Genomic DNA, 13,349 nt, shown 5'->3' with positions numbered 1-13,349 from the left:
GATGGTTTAATGTGCTTAATGGTCTGCGACGTCGGCGGATTCTGACCGAAATTATGGTGACGTCGTTACCGATGAGCTCGACAAGCGCCATTAACATCGCACTCTGGAATATCCAACGGATTGGAGGTAAAATGCTTGTCAAAGGAAACAAAAGGGGCACAATCGGAAACCAGTTTTGACCATTATTGCTGATGCTGCAATTGGCATGTAAACAAAAACAACCCTAGGTAATTCTATGGGCGAGGATTGTGATTCAAATGAGCTTTAAAGAGCTTTTTAAAAATTCAACAAGAATTCGAATGACTATTAAAAAAAAAGTTTAAACATTTTTTATTTAAAATATTTTAAAAGACTCTTGATGAAAATAATAATTATGAAAATACTGCATTTTTTATTAAATATTTCCTCAAGCATCTTTATCTCTGGAATGTCTGATAATTTTTTTTTGTATTTGTTAACACAATAAAAAAATTATAATTATAGCAAAAAAAGTTTTGCAGATTTTTTTTATTTATTTAATTATAAATCAATAAACGATGCTGTAACATATTTAAAATTGAATTTTAATTTATTATTAATAAATAAAATAATAAAATAATCATTTTTAAAATTGCTTGGTAATTTTAATGTAATTTATTATAAAATTTATTGACTGAGTTTAATTATTTATAGACAAGTTTAAGTTTCAATTTATCTTTAGCATGCCGTTAACTCTTTCTTATATTAACAAAGTGCTTCGAACCGGAAACACTTTTTGTGACATAGCTATTCTTTACACCTATTTTCATATTTTTTGTTTTTAATTTACTATTGAGTAACTTATCTTAAACATTAATTTCTTCTATTTCAATTTAATTGACATTTTTTCGTATTTTTATATCAATAAAATCGTAAAATAATTTTCCTGTAAAAATTTCATGTTTACATATCTAAACAAATACACTGGTAATATTTTTCACAGACAAAAAAATTAGTTTTTGCTTATGAGTATGAAAAACGTATGTACGCAATCGGTAGAACTAGATATTGAATTCACACAAGAATGGAAAATGTGATAACTCTAAAGGTTTGATAAAAAAAGGAACAATGCATATTTGATTTCATAGCAATTTATCAGAGTATAAAAAACTTTATCAATTTTTGCACTGTAATATTTTCTAATATTCGAAAATATCTTTTATTCGACCATAGTTACATAATTTAAAATATTTAAATTAAAAAAAAAAAAAAAATGAATAATATATGTATTAAATGTATGTGTATTAAAATATTTAAAAAAGTTTAGAATAATTTATTTTAAAAAATGTATACATAAATAATGGAATGAATTATGAAGTGTATGGTATAGAAAATAAACCAAACTTTTTCACCTCAGATAAATGAGTTTCGAATAAAAAAATGTTTTTATAAAGATTGCCACAACTTTAGAATATTTTAACTGATCGCTCCCTTTAATTAGAGAATCTTTTAAGCACTTTCGTAGGGAGTTTAGCGTGAAAATGAGCCACGAAAAGTTCTACGAAGCTATTGTATAGTTTCACAAGAAGGTTATCTTGGCTTTCTAATGAGAAACCAAAGTAGACGAAGCCGTAGATTTTCACTGACTGAGATAAGTATATATCCCTTTAATTCAACGAATCAATTGGATCTTTACTTCTCAATTGCCATTTCCTTCTCTTTTTACTAGTAATTAGTTGAAATTAATACCGAAAGAAAATTTGCACAAATTAAACTGAAATTCACAAGAACTTTAGTTATATTTAAGAAATTGTTACTAATTAATTTTTCAATTGAAATTCGTTTGGTAGAAATATTAAGAAAAAATTTTTATGCACCAATTATTGGAGAATTTTGTAATTAATTTCATTATTAAACTTTGTTTCTTGTATCTTTTTTTTTTATTAAGTGGTTTTCTGGAGTTTTGTTAGATAATCTTGGAAATTAGGACAAACACTTGATTGGATCAGTAAGGAAATTGTTGTGTAAAATCTTAAAGTTTTGATTAAAGGTGTAAATATCTTCTTCAATACAAAAAAAATACAATAATTATAACAAAAGAATTTGTTAAAATAAATTATTCAAATTTATAAAGTAAATAATGTAAATGAATGTCAAAATTGAAATCAAATGGGTAATTATTGAGTTTGATCACAAAATTATTGGTTTAGAGTAAATAATAAATAGTTGTTTAAATGAAAAATAATAATCAGTCCAATTTCCTCTGATAAACTATATCATAAATTAATTAATGTGTACAAATCTTTAAATCTTCCAGATTTGAAAGCCATAATACATAATCGGTAGATGCTGGAAATACTGCTGACGACTGATTTATTGCATGTTTCAGAGAATTAATTAAGCTATCCATTAGCATAAGATGTAGCGAGTTATCAGGGATTACTAGAGTTAAATTTTTTTTTAAGGATTTATGAAAAATGTTGAATTTTTATTCGCAAAATATCCCATCAATCTTATTTTCAGTCATTCATTTTTTAAATCTGTTATACTTTTTTTTTTTTTTATTTGAATAATTAATCAAATAATAAAACAGAATAATATAAAAAATTTTCTGCTCGTCATAGAATTATGTAATTTATTAATTTTTTATATAATTGATAAATGGAATTATAAGTTGCCTGCAGGTGTACGTCAATGATAAACATTTTTTCTTTTTGAGGGAAAAATAATCTGTTGGGAAAATTAAAAAAGGGTTTTTAATAAAATAATATCTGTAATTGAATGATAAAAAGGGCATGGAATAAAGAAGATATTCTATAGGATATTGCAAGAAAATTATACTATTGACAAAATAAAATAAAGATTTTATAGAAGATAACTGTAGAAATATACTTGGTATTGGTTCAATATCAATATGAAAATTCTTATTTCAGAAAGAACAGAAAAAACGTGACCATAGTATGTTCCAATAATACTAAAAATAATCTGAACTTCTTTACATTCGCAACGTCATGCTCGCTGTGAAAAATACAAGATAGGAACTGTGATGATTCGCATGCAAGATGCAGAAGACCTTTGAATTCGTTTCGTTGCACTGAGAAAAGTAACTTCGATCTTTTTCCACGTTTGCCTGTAATAAATTCAATTACAGAGAAAAATAGGTATAGGGAAATTGATTGAGATATACTATCATCATGATTTTTCGTTTTTCTAAATTTACTACACTTATTACCTTCATCACTTTAATTTCATCAAGATTTCACGGATTATTTACATTTGTATTGCTTATGGCTCAAACAATTCTCTCATCTCTTTTATTTAAAATTACAATCAAAAGAACTGTGTCATTTATTAAGAAATAAAATTAACTTATGTAATTTTTGATAATTACAAACAGTGTTTGAGTAATTACAAACATACTAATTAATACAAAGGGTTTTTTTAAAATAAAAATTTCATTTAAAGAATGCTGGTATGCTTTGTGATTTTAGCAAAAATGTTGAATTAATTATAATGAAACAAGTAGACAACTGGACTGAAAAATTTTCATTCAAATTTTTCAATGATTGTTGAAATAAAGGAACTGGTCCTTTAATACACAGTCTTGGTGTGACAACCTGACTGTATTCTTTTATTTTCATTGTCTGAATTGAATTATGGGCTGACAGTTGGAAGTGTAGGAAGTATGGTTTCCATGTAGAAATAGGTAACTTGGCTCTTTGGAGCTTTAAGAGCTTCCATAGTTCTCGTAAGAGCAAGTGAGAAAGATTGAAGGTACATATTGGATTCTCCTGCATAAGTTTCTCTCTCTCCCTCTCGACCTCTTCCCTTCTTTTTTTTCTGCTTTAAAAAGGTTGATTTGGCTTCGAATTTGATAAAAAGACTTTAAAAAATGATTCACTCCTATTTCAATCAATGATCCAGTAGCCCAACTTATTTCCTTGACATCTTAAGGATCGATACCAAGAGCTAATAAGTCCTTTGCTTGCCAGCAAAAATTCTCCTGCATCTTAAAAAAAAGTTATTTCCTTTTCTTTCTCATTTAATCGTTAGTTTATTTTGTTATGAAAAACTCAATTTATGCCTATGAAAAAAATTTTATCAGATAATGTTACACAAAATAATGCGGCCAGGCACTTGAACAAGAAAATGTCAAGTTATTTGAATAAATAGTAAGGGTTTAAAGCAGCTTGATTTAAAAATGTAGTAATTAAGCAATAAAGTAAGGTTTAAAGAAAAAAAAAGGGAAGAAAAAGACATGAACTAACCTGTTCTCTCAGAACACGTATGTTGAAATGTGGCTACGTGCAACGACGAGAAAAGCTACAATTAGTATTGTACACACGCGAGAGTAGAATGCTTTGGTGAATTCGCGATCAGAATCAGAGAATGGACATTCGCTAAAATAAGAATAACACGAGTATCGCTGATTTTGTATTTAGAACATGATATCCGATCAGCTAACAGCCGTCAAACTTGCAACAGAAATTGACAAGCGCATTGGCTTATCATTTATTCTTTCTGATAGAAACTAGTTATTTTTAATAATATTTATTATATTTTATTTTTAAAAAATTTAATTAATATTTGCTTGAATTGAATTGTTTTTTTTTTTTATTTTTCCTTGCAGTTGAAATGTATTAAATTGTCAAGAAAATAAAATAACAATTGATAAAGTTTCTCTTGCATGTTAAAAAGCTGAATATACGTTAATTTTTTACTTATCAATAAATCAATAATAATAAAAAATAATGATATTATAACACCTGAATAATTTCCATTGTTATCTTTTAATTAGTGCAAAAAATGGAAGAAAAAAACCTATGATAATTAAATAATCACCAACTGGAATAAATTTTAGGATGTATGATAATGTTTTCTACTCCGTAGAATAAACCGAAAGTGTCAGTATTTTTTGCAAAAAAAAGAAGAAAAACATGAAGAGTTGTATGACTGGCGTAAAAATAGAGAAATGGTCAGAAAAAAGATGGAATTGTGAACAAGAGTTATACGTGTAAACTAGACCTATATGGTCTGCAAGTGACTACGAGAACCACTAGTTCATGAAGTTACTTTATCTGGATAGTTCGAATTTATGAGTTGAAAGAACAGACGCTATTAACTCAAAAATCAGTGACAAGAAAAATCGGACAAGAGAATAATTCTTTGAAGAGTCGTTATCAAAATATTTTTACTATCTAGATTGAAGCTGGACCATCCTTTTTTTAAGTTTAAATAAATTTTGTCTTTCCGAGGATTCAAAAAATTTTTTATTTAAGTTACAAAATAGTTTGATTGACAGATTTTTAGAGTATTAAAAGAATCATTTTGGTTTGGATGAGATAAGTTTATTTATTGATAGAAATAGTTTTGTTATTTTTTTAGAAGTAAATGGCAATGTTTATTATAAAGATGACAATTTAAAATACGAAATAAACAGAGAAAATGAAATAAGTGAGGTATGATTTTTGTTTCGATTATTTTCTAATCATATTGTCCCGTAAACGATTGCAATATATTTCCCTATCAATCCTTTTGTTTCCCTCTCTTATCTAACTGGTTAAAAAGCATGCAGCCAGTAAACTCGGTTGTGCATCAAATTGAGTTTGCATCCGATAGCGCTGCAGTTCAAAATCCACTTTTCCTGCAACTTTATCGTGGTAGAAAACAGCCTCGTCCACAACCTTTCGCTTTTATTCTATTCTTGCATGAATTTTTTGTTTTTTTACTTTCTTCCACTGTAGTGCTCGACTTTAAAATCATCTAGGGTTAGGTTTAGTTCACTTTTTTTATTTTTTTTTATTTTTTAGCAGCAACGAGTAAACCAATCCAAGCAAATTTTTTTTAAACTTGTTGAAAAAAGAACACAATCTAGATCTAGTTGGAATTGAAAATAACGACTTACAAAAACGAAAAGAGAATATAGGGGTGTAAAAAATCACAGCAAACAAAATCAGAAAACAAATGTAACAAAGGTTTTATATCAAACTTTGGATTGCGTGAAATAAACATTGTAAAGCCATTGATCGTTGTGCTGGAAAAGTCTATTGGATATTGAAATTATTTTGATAGGCTTTTATTTTGTTTTTCTTTAAAGAAACAATAGTGAGTTGATAAGCAATTTTGCCAATGGATGGAAATTTTTTTAATTAAATTGTTTTTATGTGAGCTTTTTTACAATTTCTGACTTCCCATTAGAAAGTTACTGAAATCGTATTGATTTCTTCATATATAAATGACACATCAAATAATTTAATCCAGAATAATAGTAATACAAATCGATTGAATTTTTTTGTACAATCAAAATGAATGATTTAATTATTGATTTATAAATTCATTTTATCAAATTTTATTAAGTTCTTTAAATGGACTATTTTTTTTTTCAATTAGAGAATTGTTTATTTATATAAAACAATTAACATTATTTGTCTCATTAACTTGCGGAAAATGAAAGAAAAACTTTGGATTTAACGTAAATCTCTTCTGTGCATTTTAATATCGTAAAAACTTCTCTTCATGTATGAAACTTTAATTCATTAGATTAAAAGGTATTAAACATTTTTTTTACTACATTTACTAAATTAAGCGTGAGATATTCTGAAGGGGATCAATTTTTGGATTTTCCAGGAATTCTACTTCCACTCTCAAACTCTAATTTTCAGTGCAACTTTGCTTATCGCTCTGGGACATGAGCAAAATCCAATGTTATTAACGACATGGCGACAATCCTTGTTCAATCCCAATCTCATTACTAATTTTTTAAAAAGAAAAAAAAAATCAGTATAATCAAGTTTAATTAATTTTTAATCATTTGCTCAACTATAAATTGACCTCACTATTGACAGGAAGAAGTAACTTGACTAAAACATATCTAAAAGTGTCTTATTATATCTCCTTTAAACTTTCCAATATTCTCTCTTAAAAATCATTAGATATACAGTATTTGAACAACCGTATTTAAACATTACTCAATATAAACCACATGGAAAATAAAAAAAACTATCTATTGAACAACTATCACACAACACCAAACACACGATAAAATGTTATCAAACATTCACTTTAACTCCTACATCAACACTCCACCATGTTTCCCATCTATTCCACCGGATTATTAAGCATAAATTTTGTTATATCTTAAATGTGACGAAAAAATCGCAAATTAATCTAGACATTTTGTATTTGAGTTCGAAAAAGAAAATCAAAAAAATTCCAATATCTAAATAAACAGAAACTCCACATACAGTAGTGAAGTTTATCGTCATATAAAGGATATCATACCAAACGAGAAGGATGATCATGAATAAGTATAAAAAAGGTAGAGCTGAAAAGGTTGAAACTGATACAATCTTAGATATACCGTTGGAAGCTTGAAGATGTGAAACTTTCCAACGTATAAGCTGCGTGTTATGCTTTGATACAAAGACCCAGTAGTGTAATGTATATCGATACAACGATACTCCGATGGCTTATGTAACTTTTTATAGAAATGACTATGTATACATAGAATCATAAACAGCTCTTTATTCTACTTTTTCACGTCTTGACGCCTTTCAAACCAACTCAAGTGGAATTCTCCTTATTATATTTCTTGATGAAATTTCCTTCTATAACTAAGTACACCCACTACAGCATGTCTCCATTTTTTCTTTCAAAAGTTTAGTTCACTTCAAGTATGCTCCAGGACTTTGGCATCCTGCTGAATGGAAAATAGCTATGACATTGGAGCCAATGGGCTAGGAATAAAAGTGTTCTTTATTAACTATGTTATTGGAAAATTCATTGTAATGCAGTTTCATTTTCTTGTATAAAATTAAATGTAATGGTGAAGGGAGCTGTAAGTGTTCCACATGGAATTTGAAAAATTGGCAGCAATGCTTCTAGTTTGAACTCCAGAACATAAAACAGCATATGATGATTATAATAATAACAACAAATGCATCATGATCAACGCACATTTGAATTCTGTTTGCATGTTATTCAATTATTAGACTGAAAAAAAAATTTGCATCTATAATAAATCATAATTATTGCAATTCATTGTTTCATTATGATGTAACATAAACAAACCATCCTTCATCAATGATGAATATTTAATTTAACAAAATAAATGACTGATTAACAGAAAGAAAAATAGACTGTCATAAAGGAAATGGTGTTGCATAAAAAATACATTTGTTATAAAAAAAATAAAACATTAAAATTATGTGATCAATGCTATTAATCTAACTCTCTACATTGCAACAATGTCAGTTGGAAAAACTACTTTGAAAGTTTTATATTTTTAATGTAATGATTAATAATAAGAGTGCACTTGTGAGAGGCGAAAAGTTTGACGATAATAACAGGGTGATAATAGTCATTGTACACGATTTTTCAGCTAGTCAAAATAACTTTTTAAAAGAACGGACTTATATCCTTAAGAAAAAGATGAATAAGGTCTTTTAGATGGGAAAAGGTGATTACGTCAAAAAACAAAATGATTTTTTTTATTTATTACATTCATGTGACATCGTTATTTTTATCGTTTATCATACTAGTGTTTTTACCAGGTATGTTATATGACGAATATACATACCACTTTGATTTAAATGTGTATATACATATGTTAATGTATGTAATATTTTAATAATTTTAATGAATTAACAGAAAATTATCTCATCATTAGTTTATGCTAAAATTCTGTAATGAACTAAATCTGTCGAATTATGAATAATTTATGGTATATTGTGGAATCAAATCCGAAATGCTTATCTAGTGTGTATGGAAAATGCACATAAACTATGTTGGAAAGATAATATTCTGAGCCATAATTGAATTTAATGGCATACGGCTAAAAGTTTACTATACGTAGCAAGCTTCTATCAAGGCATAATAACACTGTTAGGAGCGTAAAGAAAATTGGTGTTAAGAAATTGTATTTATATTTAATTGTCAAATAACAATATTACTTTAATCAATTTAAACTTTAATTTTTATCTGTTTCTCGAGTTAATAATTAACTTCAGCATGTATTTATTATTGTACAATCATTCGAATTGTCTGTAATGAAGTCTGTAAAATAGAATCAGATTTAAATTTCTTTTATATGTTTGATAAAATTTTTTATTAAAATATATTAACGATAAATTTAGTATTAGAATATTTAAAAGGAAATTGAAGCTGAAGATAATATTGTAAATTTTTTTTAACTTCATTCCTGAATAGAGTTATATCTTTTGGATGAATAAATGAGATAAATGTCATCTGTAGAAAATTTTGGGTGGATAAATTGAATTTATTCTAGCATAAGGATGACATTATTATTTATAATAAAATTAATGCAAAACAGAAGACGATTTTTTTTTTTCAAATTCCGTAGGATAAAAAGTGAAACTAAGTGATCCAAATATACTAGAGTTCAGGGTAAACAAGTTTGTAAATCGAAGCTTCTCGAGAGATATAGACAGTTTATTAAATTAAGTAAAACTTATGGTTGGAATGAAAAGAATTATTTTGATTTCCCAAAGGTAGTTGTTCATTTTAGAATAAAGTCATGCTAATAAAAAAATCGGTTCAAAGCTTCTTTTAGTGTTTTTTTCGGAGTTTTTATAGGCATCCAACTAGAAAATCCCTTGAAAGATTGAAAAGCATAAAAATGTCTGACTAAATGCAGATAATACTACTGAATGTTCATTTATGTTGTGAGACGATAAATATAACTTCTCATATGCACTAAATATTCTTTAATTACTTTATAAAACTTTTTGTCTAAGCTTTTAATAAACTTATTTTCAGTTGTTTTTTTATTTTTTATATTAAAAAATAAATTCCAATAAAAATATTATTAGAAGTTTTTCGGTCATGAAGTTGGTAATAAATGTTCTAAATTATTTGTGGAAGAGGATTTTTGTTAGAAAACTAATAAATGTACTAATGTAAGATTTAATGGTTATTGATCAATAAATTTCTTAAGTAAAGCTCGAGTCCTTATGAGATAATCCTTTTAATACCCTGCAAACTAGTCTCTGCACAGCAAGATTAGAAAGCATATCCTTGAAGGACTAAAGATCTGTGAACTTGGGTTCATCACCGGAAATTTGGCGCAAACTAATGGTTATTTGCCTATATCTATACATGAAGTGAAAGCTCAAACTTTACGGCACTCAGTCAAAGTATGGCCATAATCTGGCAACAATAATGTATAGCTATCATGTCGTTAAATTTATCACAAATAGATAACATCCGCAATAGTCTCATCGTATATCCTATCACATCACTCATTGCCAATAAATTATACGAAAAAGTCATCGATATCTCCTATAAATATCACATTATTTTTTTAATTTATTCATCAGATATCTGAAATGAAAAATAATCAAAAGTTTAACTAAGCTTTTTATTTATAAATTCAATGAAGAATAATTTTTTTTTCTTTCAAGAGGTTTAATTGATTTCAATTATTTTAAAGAAGTTTTATATTGCATTAAAAGATTTTTTTTAAATTTATTATCTGAATATTTTTTATTGTTTTCCTGATAAAACAATTTATTTAAAATGGTTTTTCTTAAATAGAAAAAACTAATGTCTATATTTTATCGTAGACATTCTGGTCCTTTTAATTTAGGACATGGATGCACCAAAAATACGTGGAATAACCCGAGAAAAATCTAGATGTAAATTTTCCGACACATGGCTTTTGTGGGTGATAGGTGTTTTGTCTTGGATCAATTACCCCCCAGAGACATACAACAATCCGCTCGGTGGTCATGATTCAAGGAAACCCAATTCTAAATTTACCGAAAATAGAATACCACACTAAACATATTTACGAAAAATAAATTCATGTCACCTATATAAATTATGCTTCTGAGAAATAATGTTATAGTTTTTTATTTTTCTCCAAAAGAATCAAATATTTATCTGAATGTTGGTATTTTAAGTTTAATTATTAAAATTTTCTATTGAAATAATATTAATAATTAGTTAATCTAGTTAATCTAAATAATATAATTATGATGTATTGTCTTAGTGAATAGATTAGCCGAACTTCTTGGAGTAGTTTTAGTTGTGTGAAGCTTATAATTACTATGATAGTTGTTATCATTTAATATAAGAACCATAAACTGGAATAGAGTTGTATCTGGCATACGAGAGCTTTTTGAATGGCATGCGATGAAATAATGTCATAGTTGTTGAATCCTTTGAATTTAAATTAATTAAGTTGCAGTTGAAATTAACATTTTTTTTTACTGAAATTATTTATTTATCAATTAATACAACCATTTTATTTTAAGCTTTTTATTTCATTCACTAATTGTACGATCTTATCTTCGACAAAAATTATGGCACAGTTCAGTGACTTGGTTACTCAAGAAATGTGGTTTTGTTTTGAAAAAGGAAATTAAAACTTAAGGTGTGAGCTCTAGAATTCATTCCACAAAATCTTCTGTGATTTTTCTTCAAAGAACTACATTGCGTTACAAAGCTATAAAACGAGGTAGATTTTATCTTCAAACCGTTCTTAATCGTCTTTGAGAAATAAATAAAATAAAAACATACTAGGTAAATATTTATAAAATTTCATATCATTTCCTTGAAATTAAATTTTCTTATCTCTCCACATTATAATATGTGTCAACCACCGACTCTATTATCGATGAAAAAAATAATAATTTTCGAAATATTTAACTCTAACATGCCTTTTTCAAAAAATATCGAATGTCTGACTGAACTTGAGATGAACTACTTAAAAATATTTCAAGGAATTCAATACCTATTTGGTAATCAATAAATACTTGTAATACCGCAAATATTTTGTAAAAAAAATCAAGAAAAATGTGAGACAATAAAAAGATAATTTTTTTATGTAAAAATTAGTACACTTTAACTTTGTTCTGACATTATTTTTTCTTCATTTCATGGCTCTTCTTCCATACACCATTCAAAATAAATAATAAGCCTTAAGTGTTAATAAAAGTTCATTATTTGCTTAAGATTTTCTTGAAGGATGACACTTTCTATCTGAATTTCATCATAAATTTATTACAGCATGACTAAACTTTTTTACAAACGAGAAAAAGTTTGAAAGAATAAAATAGGATGATGTCTTGATTAAATTATATTTTGACGCATTGGATGAAGATGTTATCAGATGATATCATGTTCATGAGTTTTTTTTTAATCATAAATACACACTCCAATAAAAAGGTAGGAATGACATGACGGAATTAGAAAACAACACGAAAGCATGAAAGAGAACGGGTGTGAAGTAAAGAGTGTTGAAGAAATGGACGTTGAAGGAGGGTATGGAGCTTTAGAGAGCGACGCAGTGGAAAGAGGGCGCACATGATAGAGAGCAAGATAGCACCCTCCGCTGGGGACTAAAACTCCACGTTCAGTTACGCCGCGCCCCTGGTGAAGCGCGTTGCCTTTAGTGGCATCGACTTTACATGTTTTCAAGCCTTCTTGTTGTTATCACACATCACTTGTCACTATCAAGTCATTTAGGTACACTTCAATAGCAGCTTCTTTTCCAACAAAAAAATAAATTTAGACACTTTAAAATATTTTTAATACTTTTTTTTTTTATCGAAAAAAAATTGTTTGTAAAAGAAAAGAAAAATAAATATTTGTTGTTGGAAAAAATGCAGTTATAGTTGAAATGATAAATAAAATTGAAGTGCGATAAATAAAAAAAAAAAGAGGTGATGAACAAAAACAAGATGTCAAATCGAGTGTTAAAAAGTGGGCTAAAATAACAATCTAATTTGCATGAGTTTGATATAAATTGTTGTTACCAAGTGAAATGATAAAGAGACTAGTTGTTAAAAGGCATTAGTATGGTGTCTTTGTTTTCTTTATTTTGTTTACATTGAGGATGAGTTTCTCCAAAGGGGTTTGAATCGATATTCAAGACAGAAGCTTTTAGAACACTCGAATAATGTAAGTGATATTTGAATTAAGATCGAATTCTTAAAAGATCAATAATTATCAAGAAATGTGTGTGTATGTGTTTTAGTCGGATTTATATTTTAAACTAAGAAAAAAGAAAAATGATGCATTATCAAACTTTTAAACGGTTGTGTTATCATGCTATACACATGATCCGTAAGATGACACGGTGACCGAGTACTCGAATCGCAGCTTTATTACCTTGTCTTAAAATTCTATGAGCCGTGCATTGAATGTTCGTGCTGAGACTTAAAGAATATATATACAGATATATATTGAGGTACAGAATGATTGAAGTGTTTCGTCATGGATCACTGGTCGTTAAATCAAAATAACTTAAGTTAAAAGCAAGCTGCAAAGAAGAAGAAAAACGAAATACAAAAAAAATCACCGAATGCAACGTAAGTAATTCTTAGTATGGTGAAAAGTACACGTAGTGTATAGCAATTTTAATAGAA

General features: G+C 27.5%; 1 protein-coding gene and 1 long non-coding RNA gene across 3 annotated transcripts in view; one reads left to right on the top strand and one right to left on the bottom strand.

Moving 5' to 3' along the window:
* LOC118069258 (uncharacterized) overlaps positions 1-13,349 on the bottom strand; it is a 79,792-nt gene that overhangs the window by 5,265 nt on the left and 61,178 nt on the right. The window lies entirely within an intron of this gene.
* Positions 12,359-13,349, top strand: part of LOC118069257 (zwei Ig domain protein zig-8-like) — a 95,634-nt gene continuing 94,643 nt past the window's right edge. Inside the window, exons 1-2 of one of the 2 annotated variants that reach the window (XM_035087232.1) lie at positions 12,359-12,447; positions 12,621-12,882. The gene's annotated coding sequence lies outside the window, so the exon portion shown is untranslated. Of the gene's footprint in view, positions 12,448-12,543; positions 12,883-13,349 lie in introns of those variants that run through there. The other variant, XM_035087233.1, reaches the window with a different exon arrangement.

This window comes from Chelonus insularis, unplaced genomic scaffold (genome assembly GCF_013357705.1).
Source record: "Chelonus insularis isolate UGA/USDA-ARS -01 unplaced genomic scaffold, ASM1335770v1 contig_406_pilon, whole genome shotgun sequence".
Taxonomy (NCBI): Eukaryota; Metazoa; Arthropoda; class Insecta; order Hymenoptera; family Braconidae; genus Chelonus; species Chelonus insularis.
This window is presented reverse-complemented; position numbering and strand designations above follow the sequence as displayed.